This window comes from Trichosurus vulpecula (genome assembly GCF_011100635.1).
Source record: "Trichosurus vulpecula isolate mTriVul1 chromosome X unlocalized genomic scaffold, mTriVul1.pri SUPER_X_unloc_2, whole genome shotgun sequence".
Taxonomy (NCBI): domain Eukaryota; kingdom Metazoa; phylum Chordata; class Mammalia; order Diprotodontia; family Phalangeridae; genus Trichosurus; species Trichosurus vulpecula.
Window position 1 is genome coordinate 1,492,027 of NW_023494378.1, and position 19,772 is coordinate 1,511,798.

Sequence of the window (19,772 nt, forward strand, 5' to 3'; positions counted from 1 at the left end):
AACCAAAGGAATGAAAAAATGGAAGACAATGTGAAATATCTCATTGGAAAAACCACTGACCTGGAAAATAGATCCAGGAGAGATAATTTAAAAATTATTGGACTACCTGAAAGCCATGATCAAAAAAAGAGCCTAGATACCATCTTTCAAGAAATTATCAAGGAGAATTGCCCTGATATTCTAGAGCCACAGGGCAAAATAGAAATTGAAAGAATCCATCGATCGCCTCCTCAAATAGATCCCAAAAAGAAATCTCCTAGGAATATTGTTGCCAAATTCCAGAGCTCCCAGATCAAGGAGAAAATACTGCAAGCAGCCAGAAAGAAACAATTTGAATATTATGGAAAAACAATCAGGATAACACAGGATCTGGCAGCTTCTACATTAAGAGATCAAAGGGCTTGGAATGCGATATTCTGGAGGTCAATGGAGCTAGGATTAAAACCTAGAATCACCTACCCAGCAAAACTGAGTATCATGTTCCAAGGCAAAATATGGACTTTCAATAAAATAGAGGACTTTCAAGCTTTCTCAGTGAAAAGACCAGAACTGAATAGAAAATTTGACTTTCAAACACAAGAATCAAGAGAAGCATGAAAAGGTAATCAAGAAACAGAAATTGCAAGGGACTTACTAAAGTTGAACTGTTTTGTTTACATTCCTACATGGAAAGATGACATGTATGATTCATGAGACCTCAGTATTAGGGTAGTTGAAAGGAATATGCATATATATGTATATATATATGTTTATGTATATATATAGGTGTATGTATGTATATATCTATGTGTATATGTATGTATGTGTATATATATGTATATGTAGATATATGTATATATATATATATGTAAAAGAGAGAGAGTAGACACAGGGTGAGCTGAAGATGAAGGGAAGATATCTAAAAGAAATAAAATGAAATTAAGGGATGAGAGAGCAACATACTGAGAGAGGGAGATAGGGAAAGATAGAATGGGGTGGATTATCTCGCATAAAGGTGGCAAGAGGAAGCAGCTCTGTGGGAGGAGGGAAAGGGCAGGTGAGGGGGGAATGAGTGAACCTTGCTCTCATCAGATTTGGCCTGAAGAGGGAATACCATACATACTCAGTTGAGTATCTTACCCCACAGGAAAGAAGAGGGAGGAAGATAAAAAAAAATAAAAGGGGGGGGGGAATGATGGAGGAGAGGGCAGATGGGGGTGGAGGTAATCAAAACAAACATTTTGGAAAGGGGACAGGGTCAAGGGAGAAAATTCAATAAAGCGGGATGGGTTGGGAAGGAGCAAAATGTAGTTAGCCTTTCACAACATGAGTATTGTGGAAGGGTTATACATAATGATACACATGTGGCCTAGGTTGAATTGCTCGACTTCTTAAGGAGGGTGGGTGGGAAGGGAAGAGGGGAGAGAATTTGAAACTCAAAGTTTTAAAAACAGATGTTAAAAAAAAAAGTTTTTGCATGCAACTAAAAAATAAGATACACAGGCAATGGGGCGTAGAAATTTATCTTGCCCTACAAGAAAGGAAGGGAAAAGGGGATGAGAGGGGAGGGGGGAGTGATAAAGGGGAGGGCTGACTGGGGAACAGGGCAACCAGAATATATGCCATCTTGGAGTGGGGGGGAGGGTAGAAATGGGGAGAAAATTTGTAATCCAAACTGTTGTGAAAATCAATGTTGAAAACCAAATATGTTAAATAAATAAATTTAAATTTAAAAAAAAAACTGCTTAGGGAGATATAAAAAGGAGTGACTATCTCATACAAATGAGGGGTGAAAGGAAGAATTGATACAGAAGAAACAAGTGGGGGCGGGGGGGGGGGGCGGGGGAGGGTAGGGAGTCCTGGAACTTTACTCTCATCGGGAATTGTGTTTGTCCTTCATTTTTGACGAGGACTATGGCATCAGGGAAATGATGACATGACTTGCAGTTGACTTTGATTTGAGTGAGGGAGGGCTGTGCAAAGTCACCAGCCTCACTTTCTCCTCCAGAGCCATGTGGATCCAGTGACCATTCCTCAGGATGACGGGAGATGACCCAGGATGCAATGGGAGACCCTGGCCCTTTTAGGCTAAGGCCTTTTCAGGTAATCACTTAGAGTGAGGTAATCCTTATTCAGTGAATAGGCTTTTAAGAAGTGAGTCAAGGGATGGCCCCTTTAATTAGAAAAAAAAAAAGGAAAAAGCTGGGAGCGGAAGACCCTCAGGATTGCAGTTCCAAAGAGAAGCAGTTACCATTGACATTCACTCTAAGGTAGGAGGGCCCAAAATACAGCCATTAAGTGGAACTTGGGCAGGGACCTATTGTGGTCAAATCTATTTTTTAGAGTGAACTGGGTTTAAGGTTTTGAGAAAGAAAGAAGGAAGGAAGAAAGAAAGAAAGAAAGAAAGAAAGAAAGAAAGAAAGAAAGAAAGAAAGAAAGAAAGAAAGAAAGAATCTAGCCAGTAAACCCAAGTTAAGTGGGCAGCTTCTGGCCATCAAAATATACCTTCCTTTGGAGAGGAGGAGAAAGGGAGGGAGAGGGAAAGGACAAGCTAAGTTACCCAAGTGAGGCTGGTGACCTTGCACAGCCTTCCCTCACTCAAATCAAAGTCAATTGCAAGTCATATCATCACTTCCCTGATGCCATGGTCCTCTTTGAGAACGAAGGACAAACACAATCTCATCAGGAATAGGTTAAAGAGGGAAGTCTTCTAAATTCAGAAAGAAATAAGAGGGTGAGGGAATAGGGCTGGGGGGAGAGGATAAGGGAGGGACTCTTAGAGGTGTGGATAGGTTAAGAAATAGGAGGGCAAAGTAGTGGGTAGAAGTAAAGCAGAGGAGTGAGGAGGGATAGGGTAAATAAGGTGAGAAGGATAGTAAGGAAAAATAGGATGGAGGGAAATACCCAACATGTGAATAGGATGAATTTACCCATAAGCAGATATTTGAATTCAACAATATGTTGCTTTCAGGAAAGACAATAAAAATGAGAGATATACACAAAGGTAAAGCAATAGGCTGGAGTAGAATTTAATATGTAAAAAAAAATCAAGGGTAGTAATTGTGATCTCAGACAAAGTTAAAGTTAAAATAGATTTAATTAAAAGAGAAAAATAGGGAAACTACACTACGTGTCAACAATATTATTTAATATTGTTTTAGACCATTTAAAAGTAACTAGATAGAATAAAATACCTTGGAGTATACCTGCCAAAACAGGCACAGGAACTACATAAACATAAAACACTTTTTATACAAATAAAGTCAGATTTAGATAATTGGAGTAATATTTACTGTTCATGGGTAAATAAAGCAAATATAATAAAAAATGACAATTTTAACAAACTAATCTATTTAGACAGTGCCATCCCAATTATTAAAAAACAAAGTCCTCTTATTGAGTTAGAAAAAAATAATAGTGAAGTTCATTTGGAAGAACAAAAGCTCAGGAATTTCAAGGAAACCAGTAGAGTCTGTATAAGGTGGAATTTCAGCTGGGACTTGAAGGAAACCATGAAACCAAGAGGCCGAGATGAGGAAGGAGAAGATTGGGGGGGTGGGAGGTGGGACACTAACAACCAGAGAAAAGGCCCAGAGTCAGCTACAAGGTGAGTGTCACTAGGTAACAGAGTACTTGGGAAGGTGGCATAAGGTGTAAGAAGATTGGAAGGTGTGAAGCAGCAAGTTATAAGGGTGTCTGAATGTCAAACAAAGCATTTTGTATTTGATCCTGAAGACCACAGGGGGCCACTGGAGTTTATTGAGTGGAGGGGTGAAATAGTCAGACATGAATTTTAGGAAAATCACTTTGGTAACTAAATGGAAAATGGATTGGAGTAGAAACACACTTGAGGCAGGCAGACCCACAAGCAGGTTATTGGGGTAATTAAGGAGTGAGGCAATAAAGGCCTGCCCCAGAGTCAGAGAAGATAAAGAGACCTATGCAAGAGAGATTACAAAGATAAAATCAACAGGCCTTGGTGACAGATTGAATATGGGGTGAGAGAAAGCAAAGAGTCAGAGATTAGATATGGGGGTGAGAGACAGAGGAGTCAATATGGAGATGAGAGAAAGTGAGGAGTCAGAGGTTGCATATAGGGGTGAGAGAGAGTGAGGAGAAAGAGGTTGGATATGGACGTGAGAGATAGTGAGGGGTCATATATTGGATATGACTGTGATATAGAATGAGGAGTCAGAGCTTGGATATGGGGGTGAAGGATAGTGAGGAGTCAGAGGTTGGATGTGGCTGTGATAGAGTGAGGATTCAGAGGTTGGATATGGGAATGAGAGAGAATGAGGAGTCCGATTGATATGGGGGTGAAAGAGAGTGAGGAGTCAGAGGTTGGATATGGGAGTGAGATTAAGTCTGGAGTCAGAGGCTGGATATGGGAGTGAGATTAAGTCTGGAGTCGGAGATTGGATATGGGTGTAAGAGAGAGTGAGGAGTCAGAGGTTTGATTTGGGGGTGAGAGAATGTGAGGGATCAGAGATGACACCTTGGTTGCGAGCCTCAGGGATAGAGGGTGGTGATGCCCTCAACAATAACAGGGGCAATAGGAAGGGGAAAGGGCTAGGAAGAAAGATAATGAGATCAGTTGGAGACATGGTGATTTTCAGATGTCTAGTGAATATCCAGTCTGAGATGTCTGGAAAGCAGTTGAACGTGACAGATTGGAGATCACCAGAGAGATGGGTCGGGAAAGATAGATTTGAGAATCAGCAGAAGAAATAGCAATTAAATCCATGGGAGTTGATGAGATCACCAAGAGAATTAGTATAGAGGGAGAAGAGGAGAATCCCCAGCCCTTTGAGACACCTAGAATCACAGAGTGTGACTTGGACAAAGGATCTAGCAAAGAGCAGTCAGAAAGAAAGAAGCAGAGAAAAACAGCAGTCACATCCAGAAAAAGAACTATGGAGTCTGAATGCAGATTGAAGCAGACTATTTGCTCTCTTTTTTCTGTTTGTTTGTTTTTCCTTTCTCATGGTTCCGTGGAACATTTTATACCATTTTTGTAATTTCAATCAAGGCCCAGGGCCTGAATTAATGATCAGCTGGACCTGGGCTTCTTTGTTCTCTCAAGTTTGCTCAGAGAATATCTTTTCTCTGTCAACAAGGCCGGATCCAGTTGATCTAAGAACATTCTTTCCCTGTTAACCATTAAGGGATGAGACCCTAATCCTCAGAGACTACCTCACTTAATATTGTATGGGCATATACTATGCTATGGAATGTTAATGAAACACAGAAACGCTGGGTTGTAGTTTCAACTGACCCTTGTCAACACTCTTGTCTTATCGTATTTACAAATCTATTCCATTAAGGAAAATCCTCTTCTTGGTATCATGGTTAAACATACACGGGGATCATAAAAGTGAGGTAACACAGACTTCTGAGTCTGCTAAAAATAATGTATATAAGTTTTCTCATTCCTTTGTTCAGGCAGTCAGATTCAGGTCTGACTCTGTGCATGCATGTATCCGCTAAATTTAAAGGGAATGAATAAATAAATAAGCAACATGAATTTTTTTTCTATCACCTAGCTTGTTTGCCTCCTTTGACCAAACTTTCAGGATTAACAGTTCTAATTCTTCATGACAAGACTAATGTGAAAATGTCTTTAATATGAATGTATATGCAGAGTCTCTATCAAGATTGCATGCCGTCTTGGGGAGGGGGGAGAAGAAGGAGGGGGAAAAATTTAGAACTCAAAATCTTATGGAAGTGAATGCTATCTGGGATGAAAAACCCTCACCAATTAAAAGTTAATAAGGAGCCATCTCAGGGTGGGAACAGAAATAAATTTTATTCAGTTCTTGAGAATTGGGCATCCTCTGCTAGCACAGAGCAGAACCAGCAAAGGAGGTGCTTTACAAGGGCAAAGCACCCATAATTATACCTAACACAAGAGAATTCCCACCCACCTCTGACCCTTCTCACCTTTGGATGGGAGGCGGGCTTACAATCTGAGCACGAAAGCTAGACAAAGAACCAGGAAATAGAGACACAGAAACTCCAATTCCCATTCCCTTAGTTAATGATTACAACTGAGGTGACATCTATAAAAGAAGGAGAATAGGATAAGGGGAGAGGGAGACCCTCTCCATTCTTTTACAGTACTTTTACAGTAAAGGAAAGCAGGTCACAGTGACCCTATTCTTAGTGAGCAAATCTTTAAACCAGAGCCAGAAGAAAGAAGTGGAGTATAGAATAGATGTGAAGATGTAAACAATATTTTGTTGTTGGAGGCAGCTCCTGATAAACACCTTTCTGATCTGCAGATTGACACCTGCTTTATAGTGTTGAGCTGTCTGAGACATGAGGTAAGTGACTTGCCCATAGTCACAGAACCAGTAAGTATCAGGTGCAGGCCTTGAACTCAGATCTCATTCCCTCAGAGGCCATACGAAATCTCCTTTGCTGCTTCAGCCATTAAGACTAATTTTTGATAAACACATTATATAACAGTGGGGCAAAGAATCATTATTCAGTGAAAATATTTGGGAAAACTGTATAGCAGCATGATTAAAAAAAAGGGGGGGGGAGGGATTGGATTCCCTCCCCTGCTCTGGGCTTCCAGCTCTGTGATCCAATTGTCCCCTAGGCTAACTAGATTCAAGGAATTTGAGGAGTCAAATTCTTTGTAGAACAGACGTAAGCAATGTCTGAGACCAAATGGTTGGTCCGGATTGCCGGCGCTTCCTCCGGCCCCCCACCCCCCCAACACACAAACACTTGAAAAAGTGTCTTTTCAAAGTGGTGAAATGGTCGAGCCCTTCCGGAAGGAGGAAGCACACATTGTCCAAGAGACCCTGCTTCAGAGAAATACCACAGAAAAGCGGGGTCCACAGACCAGGGCGCGGGAGGCGGAGGCTGGGAGGCGGAGGCTGGGAGGCGGAGGCTGGGAGGTGGCTGCAACTTGGAGGCGGTGACTGGGGGGCTGCTGCGGCGGCCAGCGCGCTGTTCGGAGAGCCTGCATCGCGCAAAGCAGCCGAGAGCCGGGCTGGGGCAGCAGCAGGCCTGCGCCAAAGGGGCCTCACTCCTGGCCTCCACCCTGTGTGCGTTCCGGGCAGTATGAGTGTAAAGACCAGCGGGCCAGGACCAGGACCAAGACCAGGGCCAGGGCCAGGGCCAGGGCTAGGGCCCAGTCGTTACTACCGGCTGCACCTGGCCGGCAGGCTACAAAGGTACTCGAACCCGCGTGGCCCCCAAGCTGAGCACTAGCAATCTCCATCTCCCAGGCGCTCCAGGCCAGGAAGAGGCCACATGAACCGATCAGAAGTCCCAGGCCCGGTCCTAGGCTTGGCATTGGACCAGCTTTGAAAGAAGCTGACGCTTCGTGGACATTCTACACTGGGGAATGGGAGCCCCGAAGACTGGCTCTTCCTCCAACCTCTGGCTGGTAAAGCACATCCTCCCCACACCCTATGTGATAATTTTGTCCTGAGGGGCCAAAGTTCTCTTTCCCATCCCTCCCCCTCCCCCCATCCCTCCTATCCTCGACTTCTGTTCACCCAACTCAGCCTTACTGCTTTTCTCTGTAGGCTTTCTCTGCCCTCCCATTCCACTAGGCCCTCCGGAAACCCACTCTAGCCTTAAACTCTGGAACATCTGTCTCTCGTTCGTTTCCTCCTCTCTACTCACACACTCTAGTTCAGGGCCTCATCACCTCTCACCTGGACTATATAGCAAGAACTATATAGCAATTGGTCTCTGCCCACTCCACCTCCATCTATCCTCCTACTAAATTAATGTTCCTAAAGCACAAATTTGATCAGGTCACTCTCTTGAGCAAACAACCTTTACTGGCTCTCTACTGTTCTTGGAATCTTAGGGCACTTCTATGTTTTAAGCTTTAGTCACAGTAGTATTCCCCATTGTACGTGCCAGACAGATTGGACTAACTGTTACCTGAACTCAGCATTTCATCTCCACCACTCCTGCTTGGAATGTATTCCTTCCTTATCCTCACTTCCCAGAATCTTTCATTTCCTTCAAAGCTCAGATCAGGGTTCTTCTCTTCCATGAAGGTTTCCCAGCCCCCAGGTTTTCATATTTTTTTTTCCTTCTTCAAATGTCCACCAACTGGACAAACTGTACTCTTCAAGCATAATGTAATCTTGAGAGCAAGAATTATTTGGGTAGTTATCTTTGTAGCCTCAGTGTGCCTGGCGCAGGGCCCGGCTTGTTGTAGGCTCTTGAGAGATGTTTGTTGGAATGAAAGGTGGGCAGCAGTGGGCAAGGTGAAGTGAGGGAGCAGCCATGCAATTCAGATGGAGTTCAGAGTGTATGGGGAATCGTGAAATACACTGGCAGGGATGTGGGGTGGGACTTGATTGCTGTGGAGACTGGAGAAGGACACTACTTCCATTTATTCAGAACTTCTCTTAGACTAACCTGAAGGTAGGTGAGATATTATTATCTCCATATTTTGAATGTGAAGAAAGAAAAGCATAGCAATTCAGTGAGACAAGTTCCACGTTGCACTTGGAGGAAGACATTGATGGCACACTCTCAAAACTTGTAGATTCAATGAAATTCAGTTTGATTTGTTAAGTTTTGGTGGTGGGCAAAATTGATTATATACAACACTTTGGTTGTAGATGTGGGATTAGTTTTCAAATTGTTTGTGTACAATTAGACTATTGTATCTGGAGTAAAGGAAGAATTTGGCTTTAAATGCTAAACAGTGAATTTTGTATTTGTTCCTATAGGTAACAGGGAGCCACTGGAGTTTAGAGGGGTGACATGGTCAGCTTTAGGAAAATCTATTTGGCAGCCGAATGGATTGGAATGGGGAGAGATTTGGGGTGGGAGACCAATTAGAAGCCCATTGCAATAGTCTAGGGAAGAGGTGATGAGGGTTTGTACTAAGATGGTGGCTGTCTGAGTGAAGGGGATATGTGAGTGAATGGGTGTGTGTGTGTGTGTGTGACATTATAAAACAACAAGATTTGCCAATATATTAGCTATGTGGGGTGAGTATGAGTGAGGAATTAAAGATGACAGTGGGATTGTGAGCATGAATGACCAGAAGGATGGTAGTACCCTTAACAGTAATAGGAAGTCGGGAAAAAGAGAGAGTTTGTTGGGAGGAGGAATGAATTGTTTTAGACATGCTGAGTTTGAGATGTCTATGGGATATCCAGCTAAGAGATATCCAAGAAGCACTTGGTGATATGAGACTAGAGCTCCAGAGGGAAATTAGACATGGCTCTATGGATCTAGGAATCATCTGCATAGAGATAATAATTGAATCCATGAAAGCTTATGAGATCATCAAGCAAAACAATATAGAAAAAGAAGAGAGCCCTGGAGGCTACCTGCATTACTGGGTGTGACTTGGATGAAGATCCAGACTGAGGAGCACTCAGGCAAGGAAGGAGGAAAACTAGGAGAGAATATGGAAACCTAGAGGGGAAAGTTCTTTCCCAACAGAGAGATATGCTCATAGCTAGCATTTATATAGCACCTACTATGTGCCAGACACTGATCTTCCCAACAACTTTTCAAGGTAGGTGCTCTTTTATCTCTATTTTACAATTGAGTAACGTAGAGACAAAATCAAGATGAAGTGACTTGCCCAGGGTCATACAGCTAGTAAGTGACTGAGGCCAGATCTGAACCCAGTTCTTCCTGACTCTAAATCTAGCACACTCCAGGTCCAGCACTCTGCCTACTATACCACCAGCTGCCTCTATGATGGCAAATGATAACATTGACTTAGAACATAATTCATTTGTAAAAAAACAAAATTTAGACTGGGTATCCCTATCTCACAGTTCACTTACAGGCCCCATCTCAGTACCTATTGGCCCAGATGTTTTAACTTGTGCCATTTTTCTGATCTAAATTTCTTCGGTACTCCAAATTTAGGGGCTCCCCAAATTTTTGCCAGACTTAGTATGACCCCCTGATCTGCATGGCTACCATAATAATCTACTGAACTCAAGTGCCCCCACCAGCCTTAGCCATGCCCCAGTATCAAGCATTACAAGCATTGACACCACTATGCCTGTATTACTTTTCAGATCTTACAGAGGAAGACAGTGGAAGATAGTGAGCAATATTGTGTCATAAAACTTTGAGATGTACCAGAGAGAAAAACAAATGTATAGGAAGTTTGGCAAGAGACTCAACTAAACTAGATCATCCTGAGGGCATTTAAGGATGAGGACAACAAACAGACAGTGCATAGAAAAGATCTGTAAAGATTTCTATTACTCTTTTTTTCCGTGAATTCCAATGGAGCTACCACATTTATACTCTGACATCATAATCCTCAATTAGGAAATAGAAATGTCACTAAAGAAAACCAAACTGGGGAGAACAACTGGACTAAAGTCTACACAAGCCTGTTCCATGTTCCACATTCTGGGCAACAACAGTGTTGAGGATGTTGAGGGATCTAGTTTCAAATTATCGAAAAGAGGAGAGGATAGTAAATGTTGTAGGGAGGGAGGGATGTGGACCTTGTGATTATTCGGAAAAGATAGTAACTCCTGACACATTCACGTACTTTCCCATTTCTACAAAATCTTCCTGAAAATAATCAACACAGACATTGAGAGCCTCCTCAATGAAAGTAGAAGGAAGTAGACTTTGTTAAATGATATAAAGATCAAAGTGGTCGAAAGGTGTTTATTGTTTGTTGAATGAATGAAAAAACATTTGAGAAGCGATTCCATGTCCAAGGCCCTGCGCTAAGCATTGGAGAGGCAAATAGAGGAGTAAGCCAGCCCCTGCTTTCTTTTTTATTTTGAGGGGGGAAGGCAGGGCAATTGGGGTTAAGTGACTTGCCCAAGGTCACACAGCTAGGGTGTCAAGTGTCTGAGGCTGAATTTGAACTCAGGTCCTCCTGACTCCAGGGCTGGTGCTCTACTCACTGCACCACCTAGCTGCCCCCTAGCCCCTGCTTTCAAATTGGGGAGACAGGACATATGGTAGCTTTCAGATGCAAGTCAAATGGAAAAGTCCCATGGGCCTTAGGGGACAGTGGTGAAGCATATGATCATTTCTACAGATAAAATGACATCAGTTTCTGGTGTCTTAACTACTGGACATGGCCAAGGTCTTTGGTCATGAGTATTTTTCTTCTGGGTCTTCAGTAGCTCTGGCTACAGCCTCTGCAGGAGCAGTGGTCAAGCTGCATCTCTCTGGGGATCGCTTCCCAAGGAGGATGTCGGGGGTGGGGAAATGGGGGTAAGGTAGGGGGCTGGGTTGGAAGTAGTACCAGTGCTCTGGGGGATTTGGCCACTTCTGGGCACTTACCTGCCCTTTGGTGACAGTTGGTCAAACAGTTGGTGTTGCTGGGGGCAAGGAAGGTGGGCCTCTTCTCCACAGTGATTGCTCCCTTCAATAATGTCTCTAGGCCCAAACTGGAAGTAGGACCAGTGGTCTGGAGGGCACTGGTATACTCAAGGCTCTTGGGCTCAAGGTCCTGGTCTGTCTTCATTAGGGTGTAAGAGGAAGTAGTAGTTCAGGTAGTGGTGGGAGTGATTTGACTTGCTTAGCACATGTTACCTTCTATATCTTCCTCAAGGTACCAGCTAGGTTGGCTTACCTGCCCTTATAAATCAGTACTTGGTATAAATTTGGAATTTGATTTGATAGAACAAATGTTTCCCCAAAGGCTTTCCTCCAGAATGTTGTCTACCATAAATATGTAACAATCATATAAGATTCCTTGACATAAACAACAACAGAAGTAACTTTGATAACCTTCTGATTATTATCAAGCAACATAAAAACTAGGAAAACATATATGCTCACCATTTCATTCAAAGGAGTTTGCACCTATCAGAGAGGCTATCTGGTACAGAACATCCAGATAAAGAAGGGAATCTCTATAGACAGTGAGGTCTTCCAGATATTCCTGTTTATGGATGACATTGGGCCAATTATATCAAAGCCTGGAATACTGAACACCAAGAGAATTTAATCCCTCATGGGTCTTACCATCCACAGAGGGAAAACCTAGTAGATCAAGAATGTCCATTGTCTAGACAAAGTTATGCAACTGGATGGACAGACCCCTAGATCTTGGGAATCTGTCACCAAAATCTAGGATAGACACTGAGTATGAACAACTGATTTGGAGAAAGAGAACAAACTGAATTGCCATTGGAAAATCAGAGTGTTTTTAATGACCCCAAACTTTTCTCAGAAACAAAGGCTCATATATTTTTTTTATTTTTAGTTTACAACATTTGGTTCTACATAATTTTGAGTTCCAGATTTTCTTCCCTCCCTCCCCAAGATGGCATGGAATCCCATATAGCTTCCACGTATAACTTCGCATTGAATTAATTTACACACTAGTCAAGTTATGGAGAACTGTGATCAATGAAATGAATCATGTGAAAGAAGAAACAGGACCAAAAAAAAAACCAACCCAAAAACAAAAACAAAAGAGAGAAAAAGAAAAAAAAGGGTGGGGGGAAAGGCTAGCATGAAGCGTGCCTCATTCTGCATTCATACTTCATAGTTCCTTCTCTGGATGTAGATAGCATTCTCCATCGTGAGTCCTTTGGAGTTGTCTTTATACCTTGTGTTGCTGAGAAGAGCAAAGTCTGTCAGGGTTGGTCCTCACAGAATCCATATATCTGTGGCTGTGCACAACGTTCTCCTGGCTCTGCTCCGCTCACTCAGCATTATGTCATGTAGGTTTTTCCAGGTTGTTATGAAGTCCATATCATCCCCATTTCTTATAGCACAATAGTATTCCATTACCTTCATATACCACAGCTTGTTCAGCCATTCCCCAATTGATGGGCATCCCTTTGATTTCTAATTCTTAGCTACCACAAAAAGAGCCGCTATAAATATTTTTGTACATATGGGTCCTTTTTCCGCTTGTGTGATTTCTTTGGGATACAACCCTAGAAGTGGTATTGCTGGGTCAAAGGGTATGAACATTTTTTAGCCCTTTGGGCATAGTTCCAAATTGCTCTCCAAAATGGCTGGATCAGTTCACAACTCCACCAGCAATGTAACAATGTTCTAATTTTCCCACATCCTCTCCAGCATTTATCATTTTCCTGTTTTGTTATTTTAGCCAATCTGACAGGAGAGATGTGGTATCTAAGAGTTGTTTTGATTTGCATTTCTCTAATCAGTAGTGATTTAGAGCATTTTTTCATATGCCTATAGATAGCTTTAATTTCTTCCTCTGAAAACTGCCTGTTCATATCCTTTGACCATTTCTCAATTGGGGAATGACTTGTATTCCTATAAATTTGGCTCAGTTCCCTGTATATTTTAGAAATGAGGAAAGGCTCATATTTTTAATGTCAATATTGTTCTAGTGATGTTACAAGTCATGAAATAGCACAGTCTTTTGAAGATTAAATTTGCATATGACCCAAAGTCCAATAGAAGAGTATAATGGTATGCATGAATAGGGTACAGTATGTTACCACTAAGTAATTGCTCCCATATCCTCAAGGAACTTGCCCCTTCAATCATCCACTCCCTCTCTTTAATCTTCAATATCTCTTTATCTACTGGCTCTTACCTCCCACAAACAGCCAGATTTCCCTATTCTTTAAAACAAAACAAAACTTTCACTTGATCCTACTGTCCCCCCAGGAACTGTCTTAAGCTTCTTTTCCCTTTCACAGCCAAACTCTTAGAAAAAGTTGTCTTCAGTGACAGCCTCCACAGCTTCACCTCCCACTCACTTCTCTTCCTTTTACAATCTGGCTTCTATTCTCACCCCTGCCCATCACTTGATTAACTTCTTAGAGGCCTATTCACTAAATGGGCATTACTTCACTCACAGTGAGCACCTGAAAAGACCTTAGTCTAAAAGGGCCAGGGTCTCCCATTGCATCCTGGGCCATTTCCAGTCATCCTGGTGAACATCTGTTCACTGGATCCAGATGGACCTGGAGGAGAAAGCGAGGCTGGTGACCTTGCCCAGCCCTCACTCACTCAAATCAAAGTCAACTGCAAGTCAGGTCATGTCATCATTTTCCTGATGTCATGGTCCTCTTTGAGAACAAAGGACAAACACAACCTGTGAGTAGCCTCCCCTCCCTTCTCCTCCCCTTGCTTCTCCTCCCCTCCCCTCCCCTCCCCTCCCTTCTCCTCTATTTAGATGGGTGAAGGCTGACTCCTTTACTTTGGATTTACTGGTTAGTTTCTTTCTCAAAAACCAAGCCTTAAACCCACTTCACTCTGGAGCTTATAGATTGGACAATAGGTCCCTGCCCTCCTAGCACACAGTAACCAAATAATAACTGTTTTTCTTTTGGCCAGGAACCCTGAGAATCTTTCCTTCCCAGTTTGATTTTTTTTTTTGAGTTTTTGATTAAAGGGACCTTCTCTTGATTAACTTCTTAAAGAGGTCTATTGACTGAATGGGCGTTACCTCACTCACAGTGAGCACCTGAAAAGACCTTACCTCCAAAAGGGCCAGAGTCTGCCAGTGCATCCTGGGCCATCTCCAGTAGTCCTGGTGCTACATCAGGCCACTGGACCCAGAGGGCTCTGGAAGAGAAAGTGAGGCTGGTGACCTTGCACAGCTCTCCCTCACTGAAATCAAAGTCAACTGCAAGTCATGTCATCATTTCCTTGATGTCATGGTCCTCTGAGAATGAAGGACAAAACACAACCTCACCCCTGCACAGAAACTGTTCTCTTCACTTTACCAACAATCTCTTAGTTACCACATCCAAGGTCCTTATCTCAGGCCTCATCCTTCTGACTATCTCTGGAGTATTCCATACTGTTGATAGCCCTCTCCCCCTGAATATTCTCTCTGCCCTGGGTTTTTGTGATATTGACTTCTATTGATTCTCTTTCTCAGATTCCTTTGCAGGAATCTGATCTATGTGTAGATGTGCACCAGGTCTCTGTACTGGGCCCCTCTTCTCTTATGTCATCTATACTCTCAGTGATTTCATCAGCTCCCATGGGTTCAACTACCATCTCTGTAGCTGACTCCCAAATCTATACATTCAACTCTCATCTGTTTCCCAAGAAATAAGCCCATATTACCAATTAGCTGCTAAATATTATTGGGCCATAAGTACACCAAATGTGTCCAAAAGAGAACTCATCATTTCTCTCATTAAGCCCACCCTTCCTCTTACCCTGCTTATTTCTCTATTGTCATAACCTCAAAGGCATCTTCAACCCTTCATCAATCAATTGATTAGTCAAAAAACATTTATCAAACTCCTGCTATGTGTCAAGCACTGTGCTAAGTACTGGGGATTTAAAAAGAGGCAAAAGACACTCTCTGCCCACAAAGAGCTTACAATTTAATGGGGTGACAACATGCAAATATATACAAAGCATAATACAGGATCAATAGGAAATAAAGAGGGAAGGTACTAGAATTAAAGAGGGGTTAGGGGTTCCTGTACAAGGTGGGATTTTAATTGGGACTTAGAGGAAGCCAGTAGGTGGAGTTGAGAAAGGAGAGCATTTTAGGTATGGGAAACACAGCCAGAGAAAAATTCCTGTAACTGAGAGATGGGGTGTCTTGTTTGTGGAACAGCCAGGAGGCCAGTGTCACTGGGCCTGAAGAGTACATGTTGGGGAGTAAGGTATAAGAAGACTGTGAGGGTAAGAGGGTGCTGGTTATGAAAGGGTTTTGTATTTGCTCCTGGGGGTGATAGGGAGCCACTTGGGTTTGTTGAGTGGGTGGGTGGGGGGATGACATGATCAGAATTGGAGCAGGGAAAGACTTGAGGCTATTATAACAGTCCAGGCCAATTCTCACTGCTTCTGCCTCTGTGTTTCTCCCATTTTCTTCTCCCCTCTGAATATATCACTTCTTGCCTAGACTACCAAAGTAGCTGCCTCTGTAGTCTCCCTTGCTCCCCTCTCCAACCTATTCTCTACACAACCACCACTAAGAAGTTTCTCAAGCTCAGATTTCACCATGTGACTCCCCTGCTCTAGAAGCTTTGGTAGCTCCCTGTTGCATCTAGGATAAAGTATACCAAGTTGTCTTTCCAGAATACTTACACATTATTCCCCCATATTTGATGTTCTGGCCAAATTTGGCATCTCTTATAATGGAAATCCCCACCCCATATCTTTGCATACCCTTTCCAGCTTGGGTGGTATGCACTTCTGGCTTGCCTCCACCTCTGGTTCCTTTTGAGGCTCCCCTTCTTCCTTCATGAGGCCTTTCCTGCTCCCTCTGGGGTTAACACTTCCCCTCACTTTCTGAAATCACTTGGTACATGCTCTGTACCATTGTGAGTGCCCAGGACAATGTAAACTTCTTGAGAGCAAGCACTTGTGTTTCTGCCTTTGCATCCCCAGGGCCTTGCACACAGTATGCACTTAATAAATGCTTATTTCATTACATTGAATGGATAATTGGGATCTTGTCACTCCTGTGAGAATTGGAACTCCTTAAGGATGGGGATTGTCTTACTTTTCTTTGTGTGTCTCCCCAATGCTCAGCACAGTGCTTTGCACATTTGAGGAAGGAAGCACACAAACCAGATTTCCCCAGAAGGAGACATTATGGATGGGTTGTTATACACCATTATAGGGCATATCCACATCAGTGATGTCACAGCCAAATTACAGAGTTTTCAGGTTTGAAGGGGCCACATCTAGTCCAACTTGTAACTCCTCCCCAAATCCCCACTAGAATTTTCCCAACAGCCTGTACTTGAAGACCTCCAATGAGGGAGCCCCCCATCTCCTAAAGTGTCCCATTCCACTTAGGGCTAGTTCTCTTTGTAACCAATTCATTTCTTAAACCAAGGCTATAGTTGCCTTTTTCTAATGTCCGGCCATTGCTCCTAATTCTGTCCCCTGAAGTATCATACTATTTACAATCAACAAGGAGGGGTTGCTAATATTTTAGGATTATCTTTCTATTTTCTATTGTATCTTAATGGATTAGAACAATGGACTGAATCTAATGATAAAATTTAATGTGAAAATGCAAAATGCTATCTGTAGGTTGCAAAAATCAACAGACTGGAGGAAACATATTTCAACACTAGTTAATGTGAAGGCCTGAGAGTTTTAGAACATTGTAAACTAGTTGTGAAACAATAGTATAATGTGTCATCCAGAAAAAGTCATTTTATCTTAGGCTATGTTGCCTACTATGCTCTGATGTGGTCAGATGTGTGCAGATCAATTTAGCTAGGAGGAAAAAAAGCTTAGGGGAGGTGGAGCTGGTAGGTGACTTCAAATATTTGAAGGGTTGTCCAGTGGAAAAAGGATTAGCTGTGGCCCCAGTGATGGAGGGAAGCTGTGGACAGGGTGAATTGCACGTGAGCTAAGGTACAGTTTCTGAACAAAACAGTATGTAGGTGAAGACCAAGTTCCCCCTCATAGGTCTTCAGGTGGAAACTGGATGATCACTTGTCAGGGATGTTTTAGAGGGATTTCTTTTCATACGTGTCCTGGGCTTACTGTCCTTTGAGGTCTTTTTCAACTCAAGTTTCTATGAATTCATCTGTAAGCTAGGGACTGTTTGTCTACACTACAATCAAAATTCAGAGAAAGAAAAGGCTAGAGCCATGGGAACTGGATTAGTTGAGGAATGGAGCAGGTAAGACTTGAAGTGGACTTTGAAGATCTCTCTCTCTCTCTCTCTCTCTCCCTCTCTCCCTCCCATTCTTTCTCTCTCACATACACACTCTCTCACAGACACTGTATCTCACACGCACACTTTCACACACACAATCTCTATCTCACACACACACACACACACTCACACACAATCTCTCTCACATACACATTCTCTCTCACACACACATCTATCTCTCTCACACATACTCTCTCTCTCTCTCTCTCTCTCTCTCACACACACACACACACACACACACACACACACACCAGAACAGTTTCCTTATTGTAATATGAAAATGTTCAGAATTCAAGCATGGGGGAGAAAGGCACAGTTTCAGGGATTTAGTTATAAGAGGAACTAATGATTCCAAGAAGCCACCCTGAAAGCCTTAATATCTTAAGGTGTAGGGCTTGCTTGAGCTCCTGGCACATGCTAGGTGCTTTGTAAATATTTGCTGAAGTAATTTGAAGGCTTTTATGGAAGGCTGTACACACTATTCTTGTAAACAATCTAGACAGGAAATGTTACTCTGAAACCAATCCAAAGCAGAATAAGCAACATGTTGAATACTCAGTTGCTGTTCTCTATAGAACCGTGGGAGGCAGGCTGCGTGGTATTGTAGGAAGTCCTTCAGGGTTGGAATCAGGAAACCTGACACTCACTGACATTTTAACTTGCTACTGTGTGAGACTCACCTTAGCCTTCTGAATCACACTGTGTCTATAAAATGGAGCTAGATAGTACTTTGTATCAAGTGCCTCACTGCGTTTGTTCTTGGAGTGATAAAGACTTGTGAGTTCTCATTTAACAGAGAAAAGGCTGGGGTTTGAATAGTGAAGTCTAGAATTCAGAGGTTTGGAGATAGGAGGTATTTTTGCTTCCTTATGTGATATGCCAGTTGTAAGTCCAAAAATTCCCTGTGCTTCTGAAGAGGGATACCATGTAAGTACCATGTAACCTGGGACAGTCTCAGAAGTTATTGCTTCTGCTGGAGGATTTATGGGGTCAAAGCGAGGGAAGAATTAAATAGATTGGTCTTTGCCAAAACTTTCTCTTTTAACTTTTAAAGCAACCCACCTAAGACCTCAGCTATCTGTCTCTTCTCTCCTGTACCTTCAACCTTCTTGCCAGTTAAATTTCTATACCCCCATCAACCTTTTATTTACAATGTGTCTTCCTCCTGCCCCTTTCATTTAACTCCTAGCTCTAAGTGTCATTAATTCCCCAGCCTCCCTACCAGGCTCTGTCCTGGGCCTGCTTCTCTTTTCTCTCTATACTGTCTCTTGAAGACCTTATCATCTCTACATAGGTGCCTCTCAAATCTATATATCTAGGTCTAATCTCTCCCCTGAATTTCAGTTGTACATCTCTAACTCCCTAACAGATGTCTCCATCTACTTCCCATATTTCCATCCATTGTCTTCCCATTTAACTAGGTTCCAAATTTTGTGGTTATCTTTGATTCTTCTTCATCTCCCATATCCCCTTCCCCTCAATTTCTAATTTGTGATCAAGTCCTGTCAATTCTGGCTTCCCATCATCTCTTGCATTTGTCTCCTTTGCTTCACTCATGTGCCCCAAACCCTAGTCCAGGCCCTCACCTGTTCCTTGAACTACATACTGCAAGTCTTTTAGCTGGTCTCTTCCCACTCCAATCCATCCTTCATACAATTCCTTGAATAATCTTCCTAAGGCACATTACTCATCTGTTCGAAATCCTTCAATGCCTCACTGTTGCCTCTAGGACAAAATTCAAACCCCTTGGTCTGCATTTTAAGGTCCTCCATAATCTGGTTTCAAGCTATCTTTCTAGTCTTCCATTCTAGCCCAACTGTACTCTTGGCTATAAATGATGTGCCACCCCCCTGACTTCATTGTTCAGGCTGTACGTATGATCCCCCATGCCTGAACTGTAAGGGCTTCATCTGTGGGACCTCAAGATGTAGTTCAGGTGCCACTTCCTCTGTAAAGCTTTTTCTTCGATTTCCCCCCACCCCAATTGAAAGTGCTCTCTCCCCCTCCAATTATTCTGTACTTTGTCATTTGTTTCCATTTGGAATTTGGGAGAATCTAAGGTCTTAAGGATAAAAACGATTTCGGTTTTTGCCTTTATGTTCCCAGCACAAGCATATAGCAAGAGCCTTAAAAAAGGCTAATGGCAACTTATTTGGGGTGAGGGGTGGGTTGGAGCTGTGATTTCATCGCTCCGCCGGAGGAATGTCGTCTCCCAATG